At 62.5% G+C, this 18611-nt stretch overlaps 5 pseudogenes; all 5 read left to right on the top strand.

Annotated features, from left to right (window-relative positions):
* The first annotated feature begins 1703 nt into the window (after nucleotides 1–1703).
* LOC142874787 (uncharacterized) lies at nucleotides 1704–1822 on the top strand (annotated as a pseudogene).
* Nucleotides 1823–5687: 3865 nt separating this feature from the next.
* On the top strand, nucleotides 5688–5806 carry LOC142874643 (uncharacterized; annotated as a pseudogene).
* Nucleotides 5807–9654: 3848 nt separating this feature from the next.
* Nucleotides 9655–9773, top strand: LOC142874851 (uncharacterized; annotated as a pseudogene).
* A 3860-nt stretch (nucleotides 9774–13633) lies between these two features.
* Nucleotides 13634–13752, top strand: LOC142874632 (uncharacterized; annotated as a pseudogene).
* Nucleotides 13753–17600: 3848 nt separating this feature from the next.
* Nucleotides 17601–17719, top strand: LOC142874832 (uncharacterized; annotated as a pseudogene).
* Nucleotides 17720–18611: the final 892 nt, after the last annotated feature.

Genomic DNA, 18611 nt, shown 5'->3' with positions numbered 1-18611 from the left:
GGAGGAGGAGGTGGGAAGGGCCCGGGCCTGCAGTCCTGTTCCCCGGGGTGGCACAGCATGTGGCTTCTTCCACAGGCTGCTTGGCCTGGGCTCCCTGCACCTGGGCCTTTGGAGGACTGGCCCTGTGCTTGCCAACACTTCCTGCAGGGACCCAGAGCTGGGAGGTTGCATCTCTCAGCCCTGGGTCGGGCAGAGCCCCAGCGGGCCATGCCCACAACCTCTCTCAGCAGGGGTCCCCCAGAAGGCTCCTTTGGGACCAGGATTCTCTTGCGGGTGACTCTTTAAGGTCTGGCCCCTGGATGGAGGGGCACCAGGAGTAGAGGAGCAGGAAGGGGAAGGGGGTGGCCATGCGAGGGGACACTTTCAGGCCAAGTCCCAGCTTCAGTCTGATCCTCCTGGGAACCCCGGGGTGGACATCACACCTCCTGGTTGCCCCGCTCTGAGACAAGGAGCCGGGCTTCGCATTCCCACAGCAGCCAGTCGTGGGCTGAGGACACCTGGGGCGTTGGGAACTCCCTGGCTTCTCCTTGGTTTAACATCTGGAGCTGCTTGTGAATTGTGCCGCCACACACACCCGAGTGCAGGTGTCTTCTGCACAGACTGCGGGCCTCGCTCTTCTGAATGCCGCTAGCTCGCCACCCACCCACGGGTGAACCTGGTCAGGGTACTTTCTCTCAGGGGCAGACTCTGATCCGGGCGGGCTACCGGTGTCTCTGTTTGCTCCTTTCTTTCTTCCACTTCGGGAAAGGCTTCCTTACTGGGTGTGGAAATCTCCTATGCCTTTCCTCGCCTATTCTGTCAGCTCTAAAATTCTCTTTCGGTTGCCACCCTCACAGATGGATTAGGAAACTCTTTGCGGTGCACTCATTAGTGAAATGACCTCAATGACGCTGGAATCCAATATCTAATCGCCAATTTTTAGCGAGTCCACACGCCAGGGTGGTCGGGGTCCAATGCAGCCCCGGCCAGGCCCAGGCCCCTTGGACTGGGCCACAGGAGGACACAGAGGAGGGTCCCGGCCCCCACGGTAGGTAGAGGTGCGGGCAGTTCTCCAAGGGCTTGGGTGTTTTCCAGAGGGAGGAGATGGAGGGGACTGATTTCTTCAGCGCCCCACAAACCACGCCACCCCACCCCACCCATGGGACACATCCCGAGAGAGAGAGAGAGAGAGACAGACGCCCCATACACTGGCTCCCCTCCCCCGTGCGCTGTGCCCCAGCCCTGGCCCGGGGGAATAGGCGGCCGCCGGGCCACAGGGTGGGGGGCGCAGCTGAAAGGGGTTGTGGGGGAGGGCCGCCCCTGGCTGGGGTCAAAGGGCGAGCGCCCCGCCCCTCCCGCCCGTGAGCAGTCAGCGGCCCCGGCGCGCTGGGGGTGGGGGGCGGGGAGGTGAAGGAGGCCAGGCGAGGAGAGGAGGGGGGCTGGAAGGGCTCCACCTTGGCGGGTCCAGCCGTGGAGGCGCATCTTGTGTGAGTGTGAGTGAGTGAGTGCGTGTGAGTGTGAGTGTGTGTGTATACAGAGACAGCCCCCAAACCCGGCCCGCCGCTCCCTGCCCGCCCCGCCCGTCACCCCCGTCCCTCGGAGCCCGCGGGACCCGGCCGGCGAACTCAACAGGCCCGACCCGGCGCGGGGCCTGGGGCGGGAGGAGGCGGCGGGGAAGCGCAGAGAGGCTCGGCTTCTTGAGCGGGGCAGGGGCGCCCTCCGCCGTCCACGGCCACACCACCCCGAACGCGCCCGATCCCGTCTGGTCTCGGAAGCTAAGCAGGCTCGGGCCTGGTTAGAACTTGGATGGGAGACCGCCCGGGAATACCGGGTGCCGTAGGCTTCTTCTTTTTTTTTTTGCCTCTGGTTCTGTCGCGTTTCTGGGAGTGCGGGGGCGGCCCGGGGTGGGGGTGACCCCCACCCTCAGCGCCCGCCGCGGTGCCTGGCGCCCCAGCCCGCACCGTGGGGCCTCCTCTTGTCCCGAGCCGTGACACCGCCGCCACGCGGCAGCATGCGTGGCTTCTGGACTGTCAGGTCTCAGACCAAAGGTCTGCTCTGTGGGAGCCGACACGCTGGAGGAAACCTTGAGAGTCTGAGAGGGGAGGGAGTTCCAGAAGAAGGCCAGGATGTCATTTTGAGGGAGTATGTGACCAGAACTCCTCCCGTTGCTTTTGGGGTTCTATGGGCTACACGTAGGAATCTTTGGTGGTGGCACCTGATGTTCGGGGATCCGGAGTCACACCCAGACCTGCTCCACAGGCCTCCTTTTACTTTTCTCTTCGGATTCATTTTTTTTTTTTTTTTTTTTTGAGACAGAGTCTCGGTTTGTTGCCCAGGCTAGAGTGAGTGCCGTGGCGTCAGCCTAGCTCACAGCAACTTCAAACTCCTGGGCTCGAGTGATCCTTCTGCCTCAGCCTCCCGGGTAGCTGGGACTGCAGGCATGCGCCACCATGCCCCGCTAATTTTTTATATATATATCAGTTGGCCAATTAATTTCTTTCTATTTATAGTAGAGACGGGGTCTCGCTCTTGCTCAGGCTGGTTTTGAACTCCTGACCTTGAGCAATCCGCCCGCCTCGGCCTCCCAAGAGCTAGGATTACAGGCGTGAGCCACAGCGCCCGGCCGGATTCATTATTTTTAAAAAGTGTCTCTTATCTCTATTATTGCATTTTCTTTTCTCTCTATTTTCAAGCAGATGATGGGAGTCCAAGTATTAAGGTGACATGTGTTGCCCGTGCCCCCCTCCCCCCCCCCCGTGTTCTTATTCATTTACCCCTCATGTTGTTCCAGCATATTGTGGGGGCACCAATGTTAAGGACGGGTGCGTTGCCCTCTCCCAGCCTCCCCCCTCGGGTCAGAGCTTCAAGTGCGCCCATCCCCCAGTCGGTGCGTACCCACCCCATTCCTAATGGATGTGTATGCCCATCCCCTCCCCCCACCCGCCCGACACCCACCCGAAGAAGGTGATTCCTCTGTGTCCACTTAGGTGTCCATGGGTTCGTACCCATTTGCTGGTGAGCGCGAGCACGTGGTGCTCGTGTGTCCATTCTTGGGATACTTGGCTTACTGGAACGGGTTCCAGCTCTGGCCAGGAGAACCACGAGAGGTGCCCCCTCACCGCTGCTCCTCATAGCCGAATAGCACTCCGTGGTGTCCACGCGCCACATTTTATTTACCCACTCGTGGGTCGATGGGCACTCGGGTGGCTTCCAGGTCTTTGCGATTGTGACTTGTGCCCTGACACTAACCCTAACCCTTACCCAGCCCGTCTCCTCCACGGCCCCTGCCTGACTGACTCCTTCCCGCCCGGCCTATCACCTGTCACCGTCCTCTGCCCCTGCCTGACACGCTCCTCCCCGCCCGGGCCGTCACCGTCCTCGGCCCCTGCCTGACGGGGCTCCTCCGTGGCCTGGGCCTTCCAAGGGCTTGGTGTGGACGCTGGTTCCAGGACGCCCTCCCAGGAACCCGGTAGCAGGGCGGCCGCAGCGTCTCGCGCAACCCAACCGTCCGCCGGCTGGCCGCCGTCGCTAAGTGGCCTGCGGGGGACGTGCTCCCGCTGTGCCGTGGGGGCCCAGCCTGGTGTCTTCTCTGAGGCCCCGCGGCTGCCGCTCCCCGCAAGGGGATAGCCGCGGAGGTGGGGACCGCCTCCTCATGGGGACGTACACCCAGCTCTCCACGTCGGATTCCGGATTCCGGGGCTCTCTGTCCTGCCAGAAGGCCCAGCTGGCCTGCGGGTCCTCAGAGTGGCAAAAACATCCGAAAACTGAGATTGAGGGTCCGGTGGGTGTCTGCACTTTTGTGCTGGGCACCCCAGGGAGGCCCGGGGGCTGGCTGGACAACGCGGTCTGCTGGGCTGGGGGGGGGTTTGGAGGAGCAACTGATGCCCTTTGCACTTTGGGTAGCAAGTGTCTGAGGTGTCTCTGGGCCCTGTGCCATGTGGGGGCGGGGGCGGGGGCGGGGTGGGAGGAGGAGGAGGAGAAGGAGGAGGAGGAGGAGGAGGAGGAGGAGGTGGGAAGGGCCCGGGCCTGCAGTCCTGTTCCCCGGGGTGGCACAGCATGTGGCTTCTTCCACAGGCTGCTTGGCCTGGGCTCCCTGCACCTGGGCCTTTGGAGGACTGGCCCTGTGCTTGCCAACACTTCCTGCAGGGACCCAGAGCTGGGAGGTTGCATCTCTCAGCCCTGGGTCGGGCAGAGCCCCAGCGGGCCATGCCCACAACCTCTCTCAGCAGGGGTCCCCCAGAAGGCTCCTTTGGGACCAGGATTCTCTTGCGGGTGACTCTTTAAGGTCTGGCCCCTGGATGGAGGGGCACCAGGAGTAGAGGAGCAGGAAGGGGAAGGGGGTGGCCATGCGAGGGGACACTTTCAGGCCAAGTCCCAGCTTCAGTCTGATCCTCCTGGGAACCCCGGGGTGGACATCACACCTCCTGGTTGCCCCGCTCTGAGACAAGGAGCCGGGCTTCGCATTCCCACAGCAGCCAGTCGTGGGCTGAGGACACCTGGGGCGTTGGGAACTCCCTGGCTTCTCCTTGGTTTAACATCTGGAGCTGCTTGTGAATTGTGCCGCCACACACACCCGAGTGCAGGTGTCTTCTGCACAGACTGCGGGCCTCGCTCTTCTGAATGCCGCTAGCTCGCCACCCACCCACGGGTGAACCTGGTCAGGGTACTTTCTCTCAGGGGCAGACTCTGATCCGGGCGGGCTACCGGTGTCTCTGTTTGCTCCTTTCTTTCTTCCACTTCGGGAAAGGCTTCCTTACTGGGTGTGGAAATCTCCTATGCCTTTCCTCGCCTATTCTGTCAGCTCTAAAATTCTCTTTCGGTTGCCACCCTCACAGATGGATTAGGAAACTCTTTGCGGTGCACTCATTAGTGAAATGACCTCAATGACGCTGGAATCCAATATCTAATCGCCAATTTTTAGCGAGTCCACACGCCAGGGTGGTCGGGGTCCAATGCAGCCCCGGCCAGGCCCAGGCCCCTTGGACTGGGCCACAGGAGGACACAGAGGAGGGTCCCGGCCCCCACGGTAGGTAGAGGTGCGGGCAGTTCTCCAAGGGCTTGGGTGTTTTCCAGAGGGAGGAGATGGAGGGGACTGATTTCTTCAGCGCCCCACAAACCACGCCACCCCACCCCACCCATGGGACACATCCCGAGAGAGAGAGAGAGAGAGAGAGAGACAGACGCCCCATACACTGGCTCCCCTCCCCCGTGCGCTGTGCCCCAGCCCTGGCCCGGGGGAATAGGCGGCCGCCGGGCCACAGGGTGGGGGGCGCAGCTGAAAGGGGTTGTGGGGGAGGGCCGCCCCTGGCTGGGGTCAAAGGGCGAGCGCCCCGCCCCTCCCGCCCGTGAGCAGTCAGCGGCCCCGGCGCGCTGGGGGTGGGGGGCGGGGAGGTGAAGGAGGCCAGGCGAGGAGAGGAGGGGGGCTGGAAGGGCTCCACCTTGGCGGGTCCAGCCGTGGAGGCGCATCTTGTGTGAGTGTGAGTGAGTGAGTGCGTGTGAGTGTGAGTGTGTGTGTATACAGAGACAGCCCCCAAACCCGGCCCGCCGCTCCCTGCCCGCCCCGCCCGTCACCCCCGTCCCTCGGAGCCCGCGGGACCCGGCCGGCGAACTCAACAGGCCCGACCCGGCGCGGGGCCTGGGGCGGGAGGAGGCGGCGGGGAAGCGCAGAGAGGCTCGGCTTCTTGAGCGGGGCAGGGGCGCCCTCCGCCGTCCACGGCCACACCACCCCGAACGCGCCCGATCCCGTCGGGTCTCGGAAGCTAAGCAGGGTCGGGCCTGGTTAGAACTTGGATGGGAGACCGCCCGGGAATACCGGGTGCCGTAGGCTTCTTCTTTTTTTTTTTGCCTCTGGTTCTGTCGCGTTTCTGGGAGTGCGGGGGCGGCCCGGGGTGGGGGTGACCCCCACCCTCAGCGCCCGCCGCGGTGCCTGGCGCCCCAGCCCGCACCGTGGGGCCTCCTCTTGTCCCGAGCCGTGACACCGCCGCCACGCGGCAGCATGCGTGGCTTCTGGACTGTCAGGTCTCAGACCAAAGGTCTGCTCTGTGGGAGCCGACACGCTGGAGGAAACCTTGAGAGTCTGAGAGGGGAGGGAGTTCCAGAAGAAGGCCAGGATGTCATTTTGAGGGAGTATGTGACCAGAACTCCTCCCGTTGCTTTTGGGGTTCTATGGGCTACACGTAGGAATCTTTGGTGGTGGCACCTGATGTTCGGGGATCCGGAGTCACACCCAGACCTGCTCCACAGGCCTCCTTTTACTTTTCTCTTCGGATTCATTTTTTTTTTTTTTTTTTTTGAGACAGAGTCTCGGTTTGTTGCCCAGGCTAGAGTGAGTGCCGTGGCGTCAGCCTAGCTCACAGCAACTTCAAACTCCTGGGCTCGAGTGATCCTTCTGCCTCAGCCTCCCGGGTAGCTGGGACTGCAGGCATGCGCCACCATGCCCCGCTAATTTTTTATATATATATCAGTTGGCCAATTAATTTCTTTCTATTTATAGTAGAGACGGGGTCTCGCTCTTGCTCAGGCTGGTTTTGAACTCCTGACCTTGAGCAATCCGCCCGCCTCGGCCTCCCAAGAGCTAGGATTACAGGCGTGAGCCACAGCGCCCGGCCGGATTCATTATTTTTAAAAAGTGTCTCTTATCTCTATTATTGCATTTTCTTTTCTCTCTCTTTTCAAGCAGATGATGGGAGTCCAAGTATTAAGGTGACATGTGTTGCCCGTGCCCCCCTCCCCCCCCCGTGTTCTTATTCATTTACCCCTCATGTTGTTCCAGCATATTGTGGGGGCACCAATGTTAAGGACGGGTGCGTTGCCCTCTCCCAGCCTCCCCCCTCGGGTCAGAGCTTCAAGTGCGCCCATCCCCCAGTCGGTGCGTACCCACCCCATTCCTAATGGATGTGTATGCCCATCCCCTCCCCCCACCCGCCCGACACCCACCCGAAGAAGGTGATTCCTCTGTGTCCACTTAGGTGTCCATGGGTTCGTACCCATTTGCTGGTGAGCGCGAGCACGTGGTGCTCGTGTGTCCATTCTTGGGATACTTGGCTTACTGGAACGGGTTCCAGCTCTGGCCAGGAGAACCACGAGAGGTGCCCCCTCACCGCTGCTCCTCATAGCCGAATAGCACTCCGTGGTGTCCACGCGCCACATTTTATTTACCCACTCGTGGGTCGATGGGCACTCGGGTGGCTTCCAGGTCTTTGCGATTGTGACTTGTGCCCTGACACTAACCCTAACCCTTACCCAGCCCGTCTCCTCCACGGCCCCTGCCTGACTGACTCCTTCCCGCCCGGCCTATCACCTGTCACCGTCCTCTGCCCCTGCCTGACACGCTCCTCCCCGCCCGGGCCGTCACCGTCCTCGGCCCCTGCCTGACGGGGCTCCTCCGTGGCCTGGGCCTTCCAAGGGCTTGGTGTGGACGCTGGTTCCAGGACGCCCTCCCAGGAACCCGGTAGCAGGGCGGCCGCAGCGTCTCGCGCAACCCAACCGTCCGCCGGCTGGCCGCCGTCGCTAAGTGGCCTGCGGGGGACGTGCTCCCGCTGTGCCGTGGGGGCCCAGCCTGGTGTCTTCTCTGAGGCCCCGCGGCTGCCGCTCCCCGCAAGGGGATAGCCGCGGAGGTGGGGACCGCCTCCTCATGGGGACGTACACCCAGCTCTCCACGTCGGATTCCGGATTCCGGGGCTCTCTGTCCTGCCAGAAGGCCCAGCCGGCCTGCGGGTCCTCAGAGTGGCAAAAACATCCGAAAACTGAGATTGAGGGTCCGGTGGGTGTCTGCACTTTTGTGCTGGGCACCCCAGGGAGGCCCGGGGGCTGGCTGGACAACGCGGTCTGCTGGGCTGGGGGGGGGTTTGGAGGAGCAACTGATGCCCTTTGCACTTTGGGTAGCAAGTGTCTGAGGTGTCTCTGGGCCCTGTGCCATGTGGGGGCGGGGGCGGGGGCGGGGTGGGAGGAGGAGGAGGAGAAGGAGGAGGAGGAGGAGGAGGAGGAGGAGGTGGGAAGGGCCCGGGCCTGCAGTCGTGTTCCCCGGGGTGGCACAGCATGTGGCTTCTTCCACAGGCTGCTTGGCCTGGGCTCCCTGCACCTGGGCCTTTGGAGGACTGGCCCTGTGCTTGCCAACACTTCCTGCAGGGACCCAGAGCTGGGAGGTTGCATCTCTCAGCCCTGGGTCGGGCAGAGCCCCAGCGGGCCATGCCCACAACCTCTCTCAGCAGGGGTCCCCCAGAAGGCTCCTTTGGGACCAGGATTCTCTTGCGGGTGACTCTTTAAGGTCTGGCCCCTGGATGGAGGGGCACCAGGAGTAGAGGAGCAGGAAGGGGAAGGGGGTGGCCATGCGAGGGGACACTTTCAGGCCAAGTCCCAGCTTCAGTCTGATCCTCCTGGGAACCCCGGGGTGGACATCACACCTCCTGGTTGCCCCGCTCTGAGACAAGGAGCCGGGCTTCGCATTCCCACAGCAGCCAGTCGTGGGCTGAGGACACCTGGGGCGTTGGGAACTCCCTGGCTTCTCCTTGGTTTAACATCTGGAGCTGCTTGTGAATTGTGCCGCCACACACACCCGAGTGCAGGTGTCTTCTGCACAGACTGCGGGCCTCCCTCTTCTGAATGCCGCTAGCTCGCGACCCACCCACGGGTGAACCTGGTCAGGGTACTTTCTCTCAGGGGCAGACTCTGATCCGGGCGGGCTACCGGTGTCTCTGTTTGCTCCTTTCTTTCTTCCACTTCGGGAAAGGCTTCCTTACTGGGTGTGGAAATCTCCTATGCCTTTCCTCGCCTATTCTGTCAGCTCTAAAATTCTCTTTCGGTTGCCACCCTCACAGATGGATTAGGAAACTCTTTGCGGTGCACTCATTAGTGAAATGACCTCAATGACGCTGGAATCCAATATCTAATCGCCAATTTTTAGCGAGTCCACACGCCAGGGTGGTCGGGGTCCAATGCAGCCCCGGCCAGGCCCAGGCCCCTTGGACTGGGCCACAGGAGGACACAGAGGAGGGTCCCGGTCCCCACGGTAGGTAGAGGTGCGGGCAGTTCTCCAAGGGCTTGGGTGTTTTCCAGAGGGAGGAGATGGAGGGGACTGATTTCTTCAGCGCCCCACAAACCACGCCACCCCACCCCACCCATGGGACACATCCCGAGAGAGAGAGAGAGACGCCCCATACACTGGCTCCCCTCCCCCGTGCGCTGTGCCCCAGCCCTGGCCCGGGGGAATAGGCGGCCGCCGGGCCACAGGGTGGGGGGCGCAGCTGAAAGGGGTTGTGGGGGAGGGCCGCCCCTGGCTGGGGTCAAAGGGCGAGCGCCCCGCCCCTCCCGCCCGTGCGCAGTCAGCGGCCCCGGCGCGCTGGGGGTGGGGGGCGGGGAGGTGAAGGAGGCCAGGCGAGGAGAGGAGGGGGGCTGGAAGGGCTCCACCTTGGCGGGTCCAGCCGTGGAGGCGCATCTTGTGTGAGTGTGAGTGAGTGAGTGCGTGTGAGTGTGAGTGTGTGTGTATACAGAGACAGCCCCCAACCCCGGCCCGCCGCTCCCTGCCCGCCCCGCCCGTCACCCCCGTCCCTCGGAGCCCGCGGGACCCGGCCGGCGAACTCAACAGGCCCGACCCGGCGCGGGGCCTGGGGCGGGAGGAGGCGGCGGGGAAGCGCAGAGAGGCTCGGCTTCTTGAGCGGGGCAGGGGCGCCCTCCGCCGTCCACGGCCACACCACCCCGAACGCGCCCGATCCCGTCTGGTCTCGGAAGCTAAGCAGGGTCGGGCCTGGTTAGAACTTGGATGGGAGACCGCCCGGGAATACCGGGTGCCGTAGGCTTCTTCTTTTTTTTTTTGCCTCTGGTTCTGTCGCGTTTCTGGGAGTGCGGGGGCGGCCCGGGGTGGGGGTGACCCCCACCCTCAGCGCCCGCCGCGGTGCCTGGCGCCCCAGCCCGCACCGTGGGGCCTCCTCTTGTCCCGAGCCGTGACACCGCCGCCACGCGGCAGCATGCGTGGCTTCTGGACTGTCAGGTCTCAGACCAAAGGTCTGCTCTGTGGGAGCCGACACGCTGGAGGAAACCTTGAGAGTCTGAGAGGGGAGGGAGTTCCAGAAGAAGGCCAGGATGTCATTTTGAGGGAGTATGTGACCAGAACTCCTCCCGTTGCTTTTGGGGTTCTATGGGCTACACGTAGGAATCTTTGGTGGTGGCACCTGATGTTCGGGGATCCGGAGTCACACCCAGACCTGCTCCACAGGCCTCCTTTTACTTTTCTCTTCGGATTCATTTTTTTTTTTTTTTTTTTTGAGACAGAGTCTCGGTTTGTTGCCCAGGCTAGAGTGAGTGCCGTGGCGTCAGCCTAGCTCACAGCAACTTCAAACTCCTGGGCTCGAGTGATCCTTCTGCCTCAGCCTCCCGGGTAGCTGGGACTGCAGGCATGCGCCACCATGCCCCGCTAATTTTTTATATATATATCAGTTGGCCAATTAATTTCTTTCTATTTATAGTAGAGACGGGGTCTCGCTCTTGCTCAGGCTGGTTTTGAACTCCTGACCTTGAGCAATCCGCCCGCCTCGGCCTCCCAAGAGCTAGGATTACAGGCGTGAGCCACAGCGCCCGGCCGGATTCATTATTTTTAAAAAGTGTCTCTTATCTCTATTATTGCATTTTCTTTTCTCTCTCTTTTCAAGCAGATGATGGGAGTCCAAGTATTAAGGTGACATGTGTTGCCCGTGCCCCCCTCCCCCCCCCGTGTTCTTATTCATTTACCCCTCATGTTGTTCCAGCATATTGTGGGGGCACCAATGTTAAGGTCGGGTGCGTTGCCCTCTCCCAGCCTCCCCCCTCGGGTCAGAGCTTCAAGTGCGCCCATCCCCCAGTCGGTGCGTACCCACCCCATTCCTAATGGATGTGTATGCCCATCCCCTCCCCCCACCCGCCCGACACCCACCCGAAGAAGGTGATTCCTCTGTGTCCACTTAGGTGTCCATGGGTTCGTACCCATTTGCTGGTGAGCGCGAGCACGTGGTGCTCGTGTGTCCATTCTTGGGATACTTGGCTTACTGGAACGGGTTCCAGCTCTGGCCAGGAGAACCACGAGAGGTGCCCCCTCACCGCTGCTCCTCATAGCCGAATAGCACTCCGTGGTGTCCACGCGCCACATTTTATTTACCCACTCGTGGGTCGATGGGCACTCGGGTGGCTTCCAGGTCTTTGCGATTGTGACTTGTGCCCTGACACTAACCCTAACCCTTACCCAGCCCGTCTCCTCCACGGCCCCTGCCTGACTGACTCCTTCCCGCCCGGCCTATCACCTGTCACCGTCCTCTGCCCCTGCCTGACACGCTCCTCCCCGCCCGGGCCGTCACCGTCCTCGGCCCCTGCCTGACGGGGCTCCTCCGTGGCCTGGGCCTTCCAAGGGCTTGGTGTGGACGCTGGTTCCAGGACGCCCTCCCAGGAACCCGGTAGCAGGGCGGCCGCAGCGTCTCGCGCAACCCAACCGTCCGCCGGCTGGCCGCCGTCGCTAAGTGGCCTGCGGGGGACGTGCTCCCGCTGTGCCGTGGGGGCCCAGCCTGGTGTCTTCTCTGAGGCCCCGCGGCTGCCGCTCCCCGCAAGGGGATAGCCGCGGAGGTGGGGACCGCCTCCTCATGGGGACGTACACCCAGCTCTCCACGTCGGATTCCGGATTCCGGGGCTCTCTGTCCTGCCAGAAGGCCCAGCTGGCCTGCGGGTCCTCAGAGTGGCAAAAACATCCGAAAACTGAGATTGAGGGTCCGGTGGGTGTCTGCACTTTTGTGCTGGGCACCCCAGGGAGGCCCGGGGGCTGGCTGGACAACGCGGTCTGCTGGGCTGGGGGGGGGTTTGGAGGAGCAACTGATGCCCTTTGCACTTTGGGTAGCAAGTGTCTGAGGTGTCTCTGGGCCCTGTGCCATGTGGGGGCGGGGGCGGGGGCGGGGTGGGAGGAGGAGGAGGAGAAGGAGGAGGAGGAGGAGGAGGAGGAGGAGGTGGGAAGGGCCCGGGCCTGCAGTCCTGTTCCCCGGGGTGGCACAGCATGTGGCTTCTTCCACAGGCTGCTTGGCCTGGGCTCCCTGCACCTGGGCCTTTGGAGGACTGGCCCTGTGCTTGCCAACACTTCCTGCAGGGACCCAGAGCTGGGAGGTTGCATCTCTCAGCCCTGGGTCGGGCAGAGCCCCAGCGGGCCATGCCCACAACCTCTCTCAGCAGGGGTCCCCCAGAAGGCTCCTTTGGGACCAGGATTCTCTTGCGGGTGACTCTTTAAGGTCTGGCCCCTGGATGGAGGGGCACCAGGAGTAGAGGAGCAGGAAGGGGAAGGGGGTGGCCATGCGAGGGGACACTTTCAGGCCAAGTCCCAGCTTCAGTCTGATCCTCCTGGGAACCCCGGGGTGGACATCACACCTCCTGGTTGCCCCGCTCTGAGACAAGGAGCCGGGCTTCGCATTCCCACAGCAGCCAGTCGTGGGCTGAGGACACCTGGGGCGTTGGGAACTCCCTGGCTTCTCCTTGGTTTAACATCTGGAGCTGCTTGTGAATTGTGCCGCCACACACACCCGAGTGCAGGTGTCTTCTGCACAGACTGCGGGCCTCGCTCTTCTGAATGCCGCTAGCTCGCCACCCACCCACGGGTGAACCTGGTCAGGGTACTTTCTCTCAGGGGCAGACTCTGATCCGGGCGGGCTACCGGTGTCTCTGTTTGCTCCTTTCTTTCTTCCACTTCGGGAAAGGCTTCCTTACTGGGTGTGGAAATCTCCTATGCCTTTCCTCGCCTATTCTGTCAGCTCTAAAATTCTCTTTCGGTTGCCACCCTCACAGATGGATTAGGAAACTCTTTGCGGTGCACTCATTAGTGAAATGACCTCAATGACGCTGGAATCCAATATCTAATCGCCAATTTTTAGCGAGTCCACACGCCAGGGTGGTCGGGGTCCAATGCAGCCCCGGCCAGGCCCAGGCCCCTTGGACTGGGCCACAGGAGGACACAGAGGAGGGTCCCGGCCCCCACGGTAGGTAGAGGTGCGGGCAGTTCTCCAAGGGCTTGGGTGTTTTCCAGAGGGAGGAGATGGAGGGGACTGATTTCTTCAGCGCCCCACAAACCACGCCACCCCACCCCACCCATGGGACACATCCCGAGAGAGAGAGAGAGAGAGAGAGACAGACGCCCCATACACTGGCTCCCCTCCCCCGTGCGCTGTGCCCCAGCCCTGGCCCGGGGGAATAGGCGGCCGCCGGGCCACAGGGTGGGGGGCGCAGCTGAAAGGGGTTGTGGGGGAGGGCCGCCCCTGGCTGGGGTCAAAGGGCGAGCGCCCCGCCCCTCCCGCCCGTGAGCAGTCAGCGGCCCCGGCGCGCTGGGGGTGGGGGGCGGGGAGGTGAAGGAGGCCAGGCGAGGAGAGGAGGGGGGCTGGAAGGGCTCCACCTTGGCGGGTCCAGCCGTGGAGGCGCATCTTGTGTGAGTGTGAGTGAGTGAGTGCGTGTGAGTGTGAGTGTGTGTGTATACAGAGACAGCCCCCAAACCCGGCCCGCCGCTCCCTGCCCGCCCCGCCCGTCACCCCCGTCCCTCGGAGCCCGCGGGACCCGGCCGGCGAACTCAACAGGCCCGACCCGGCGCGGGGCCTGGGGCGGGAGGAGGCGGCGGGGAAGCGCAGAGAGGCTCGGCTTCTTGAGCGGGGCAGGGGCGCCCTCCGCCGTCCACGGCCACACCACCCCGAACGCGCCCGATCCCGTCGGGTCTCGGAAGCTAAGCAGGGTCGGGCCTGGTTAGAACTTGGATGGGAGACCGCCCGGGAATACCGGGTGCCGTAGGCTTCTTCTTTTTTTTTTTGCCTCTGGTTCTGTCGCGTTTCTGGGAGTGCGGGGGCGGCCCGGGGTGGGGGTGACCCCCACCCTCAGCGCCCGCCGCGGTGCCTGGCGCCCCAGCCCGCACCGTGGGGCCTCCTCTTGTCCCGAGCCGTGACACCGCCGCCACGCGGCAGCATGCGTGGCTTCTGGACTGTCAGGTCTCAGACCAAAGGTCTGCTCTGTGGGAGCCGACACGCTGGAGGAAACCTTGAGAGTCTGAGAGGGGAGGGAGTTCCAGAAGAAGGCCAGGATGTCATTTTGAGGGAGTATGTGACCAGAACTCCTCCCGTTGCTTTTGGGGTTCTATGGGCTACACGTAGGAATCTTTGGTGGTGGCACCTGATGTTCGGGGATCCGGAGTCACACCCAGACCTGCTCCACAGGCCTCCTTTTACTTTTCTCTTCGGATTCATTTTTTTTTTTTTTTTTTTTGAGACAGAGTCTCGGTTTGTTGCCCAGGCTAGAGTGAGTGCCGTGGCGTCAGCCTAGCTCACAGCAACTTCAAACTCCTGGGCTCGAGTGATCCTTCTGCCTCAGCCTCCCGGGTAGCTGGGACTGCAGGCATGCGCCACCATGCCCCGCTAATTTTTTATATATATATCAGTTGGCCAATTAATTTCTTTCTATTTATAGTAGAGACGGGGTCTCGCTCTTGCTCAGGCTGGTTTTGAACTCCTGACCTTGAGCAATCCGCCCGCCTCGGCCTCCCAAGAGCTAGGATTACAGGCGTGAGCCACAGCGCCCGGCCGGATTCATTATTTTTAAAAAGTGTCTCTTATCTCTATTATTGCATTTTCTTTTCTCTCTCTTTTCAAGCAGATGATGGGAGTCCAAGTATTAAGGTGACATGTGTTGCCCGTGCCCCCCTCCCCCCCCCGTGTTCTTATTCATTTACCCCTCATGTTGTTCCAGCATATTGTGGGGGCACCAATGTTAAGGACGGGTGCGTTGCCCTCTCCCAGCCTCCCCCCTCGGGTCAGAGCTTCAAGTGCGCCCATCCCCCAGTCGGTGCGTACCCACCCCATTCCTAATGGATGTGTATGCCCATCCCCTCCCCCCACCCGCCCGACACCCACCCGAAGAAGGTGATTCCTCTGTGTCCACTTAGGTGTCCATGGGTTCGTACCCATTTGCTGGTGAGCGCGAGCACGTGGTGCTCGTGTGTCCATTCTTGGGATACTTGGCTTACTGGAACGGGTTCCAGCTCTGGCCAGGAGAACCACGAGAGGTGCCCCCTCACCGCTGCTCCTCATAGCCGAATAGCACTCCGTGGTGTCCACGCGCCACATTTTATTTACCCACTCGTGGGTCGATGGGCACTCGGGTGGCTTCCAGGTCTTTGCGATTGTGACTTGTGCCCTGACACTAACCCTAACCCTTACCCAGCCCGTCTCCTCCACGGCCCCTGCCTGACTGACTCCTTCCCGCCCGGCCTATCACCTGTCACCGTCCTCTGCCCCTGCCTGACACGCTCCTCCCCGCCCGGGCCGTCACCGTCCTCGGCCCCTGCCTGACGGGGCTCCTCCGTGGCCTGGGCCTTCCAAGGGCTTGGTGTGGACGCTGGTTCCAGGACGCCCTCCCAGGAACCCGGTAGCAGGGCGGCCGCAGCGTCTCGCGCAACCCAACCGTCCGCCGGCTGGCCGCCGTCGCTAAGTGGCCTGCGGGGGACGTGCTCCCGCTGTGCCGTGGGGGCCCAGCCTGGTGTCTTCTCTGAGGCCCCGCGGCTGCCGCTCCCCGCAAGGGGATAGCCGCGGAGGTGGGGACCGCCTCCTCATGGGGACGTACACCCAGCTCTCCACGTCGGATTCCGGATTCCGGGGCTCTCTGTCCTGCCAGAAGGCCCAGCCGGCCTGCGGGTCCTCAGAGTGGCAAAAACATCCGAAAACTGAGATTGAGGGTCCGGTGGGTGTCTGCACTTTTGTGCTGGGCACCCCAGGGAGGCCCGGGGGCTGGCTGGACAACGCGGTCTGCTGGGCTGGGGGGGGGTTTGGAGGAGCAACTGATGCCCTTTGCACTTTGGGTAGCAAGTGTCTGAGGTGTCTCTGGGCCCTGTGCCATGTGGGGGCGGGGGCGGGGGCGGGGTGGGAGGAGGAGGAGGAGAAGGAGGAGGAGGAGGAGGAGGAGGAGGAGGTGGGAAGGGCCCGGGCCTGCAGTCGTGTTCCCCGGGGTGGCACAGCATGTGGCTTCTTCCACAGGCTGCTTGGCCTGGGCTCCCTGCACCTGGGCCTTTGGAGGACTGGCCCTGTGCTTGCCAACACTTCCTGCAGGGACCCAGAGCTGGGAGGTTGCATCTCTCAGCCCTGGGTCGGGCAGAGCCCCAGCGGGCCATGCCCACAACCTCTCTCAGCAGGGGTCCCCCAGAAGGCTCCTTTGGGACCAGGATTCTCTTGCGGGTGACTCTTTAAGGTCTGGCCCCTGGATGGAGGGGCACCAGGAGTAGAGGAGCAGGAAGGGGAAGGGGGTGGCCATGCGAGGGGACACTTTCAGGCCAAGTCCCAGCTTCAGTCTGATCCTCCTGGGAACCCCGGGGTGGACATCACACCTCCTGGTTGCCCCGCTCTGAGACAAGGAGCCGGGCTTCGCATTCCCACAGCAGCCAGTCGTGGGCTGAGGACACCTGGGGCGTTGGGAACTCCCTGGCTTCTCCTTGGTTTAACATCTGGAGCTGCTTGTGAATTGTGCCGCCACACACACCCGAGTGCAGGTGTCTTCTGCACAGACTGCGGGCCTCCCTCTTCTGAATGCCGCTAGCTCGCGACCCACCCACGGGTGAACCTGGTCAGGGTACTTTCTCTCAGGGGCAGACTCTGATCCGGGCGGGCTACCGGTGTCTCTGTTTGCTCCTTTCTTTCTTCCACTTCGGGAAAGGCTTCCTTACTGGGTGTGGAAATCTCCTATGCCTTTCCTCGCCTATTCTGTCAGCTCTAAAATTCTCTTTCGGTTGCCACCCTCACAGATGGATTAGGAAACTCTTTGCGGTGCACTCATTAGTGAAATGACCTCAATGACGCTGGAATCCAATATCTAATCGCCAATTTTTAGCGAGTCCACACGCCAGGGTGGTCGGGGTCCAATGCAGCCCCGGCCAGGCCCAGGCCCCTTGGACTGGGCCACAGGAGGACACAGAGGAGGGTCCCGGTCCCCACGGTAGGTAGAGGTGCGGGCAGTTCTCCAAGGGCTTGGGTGTTTTCCAGAGGGAGGAGATGGAGGGGACTGATTTCTTCAGCGCCCCACAAACCACGCCACCCCACCCCACCCATGGGACACATCCCGAGAGAGAGAGAGAGACGCCCCATACACTGGCTCCCCTCCCCCGTGCGCTGTGCCCCAGCCCTGGCCCGGGGGAATAGGCGGCCGCCGGGCCACAGGGTGGGGGGCGCAGCTGAAAGGGGTTGTGGGGGAGGGCCGCCCCTGGCTGGGGTCAAAGGGCGAGCGCCCCGCCCCTCCCGCCCGTGCGCAGTCAGCGGCCCCGGCGCGCTGGGGGTGGGGGGCGGGGAGGTGAAGGAGGCCAGGCGAGGAGAGGAGGGGGGCTGGAAGGGCTCCACCTTGGCGGGTCCAGCCGTGGAGGCGCATCTTGTGTGAGTGTGAGTGAGTGAGTGCGTGTGAGTGTGAGTGTGTGTGTATACAGAGACAGCCCCCAACCCCGGCCCGCCGCTCCCTGCCCGCCCCGCCCGTCACCCCCGTCCCTTGGAGCCCGCGGGACCCGGCCGGCGAACTCAACAGGCCCGACCCGGCGCGGGGCCTGGGGCGGGAGGAGGCGGCGGGGAAGCGCAGAGAGGCTCGGCTTCTTGAGCGGGGCAGGGGCGCCCTCCGCCGTCCACGGCCACACCACCCCGAACGCGCCCGATCCCGTCTGGTCTCGGAAGCTAAGCAGGGTCGGGCCTGGTTAGAACTTGGATGGGAGACCGCCCGGGAATACCGGGTGCCGTAGGCTTCTTCTTTTTTTTTTTGCCTCTGGTTCTGTCGCGTTTCTGGGAGTGCGGGGGCGGCCCGGGGTGGGGGTGACCCCCACCCTCAGCGCCCGCCGCGGTGCCTGGCGCCCCAGCCCGCACCGTGGGGCCTCCTCTTGTCCCGAGCCGTGACACCGCCGCCACGCGGCAGCATGCGTGGCTTCTGGACTGTCAGGTCTCAGACCAAAGGTCTGCTCTGTGGGAGCCGACACGCTGGAGGAAACCTTGAGAGTCTGAGAGGGGAGGGAGTTCCAGAAGAAGGCCAGGATGTCATTTTGAGGGAGTATGTGACCAGAACTCCTCCCGTTGCTTTTGGGGTTCTATGGGCTACACGTAGGAATCTTTGGTGGTGGCACCTGATGTTCGGGGATCCGGAGTCACACCCAGACCTGCTCCACAGGCCTCCTTTTACTTTTCTCTTCGGATTCATTTTTTTTTTTTTTTTTTTGAGACAGAGTCTCGGTTTGTTGCCCAGGCTAGAGTGAGTGCCGTGGCGTCAGCCTAGCTCACAGCAACTTCAAACTCCTGGGCTCGAGTGATCCTTCTGCCTCAGCCTCCCGGGTAGCTGGGACTGCAGGCATGCGCCACCATGCCCCGCTAATTTTTTATATATATATCAGTTGGCCAATTAATTTCTTTCTATTTATAGTAGAGACGGGGTCTCGCTCTTGCTCAGGCTGGTTTTGAACTCCTGACCTTGAGCAATCCGCCCGCCTCGGCCTCCCAAGAGCTAGGATTACAGGCGTGAGCCACAGCGCCCGGCCGGATTCATTATTTTTAAAAAGTGTCTCTTATCTCTATTATTGCATTTTCTTTTCTCTCTCTTTTCAAGCAGATGATGGGAGTCCAAGTATTAAGGTGACATGTGTTGCCCGT

This window comes from Microcebus murinus, chromosome 1 (assembly GCF_040939455.1).
Source record: "Microcebus murinus isolate Inina chromosome 1, M.murinus_Inina_mat1.0, whole genome shotgun sequence".
In the NCBI taxonomy this organism is placed as follows: Eukaryota; Metazoa; Chordata; class Mammalia; order Primates; family Cheirogaleidae; genus Microcebus; species Microcebus murinus.
The sequence above is the reverse complement of the archived record's forward strand: the minus strand, read 5'-3'. Positions and strand labels throughout refer to the sequence as shown.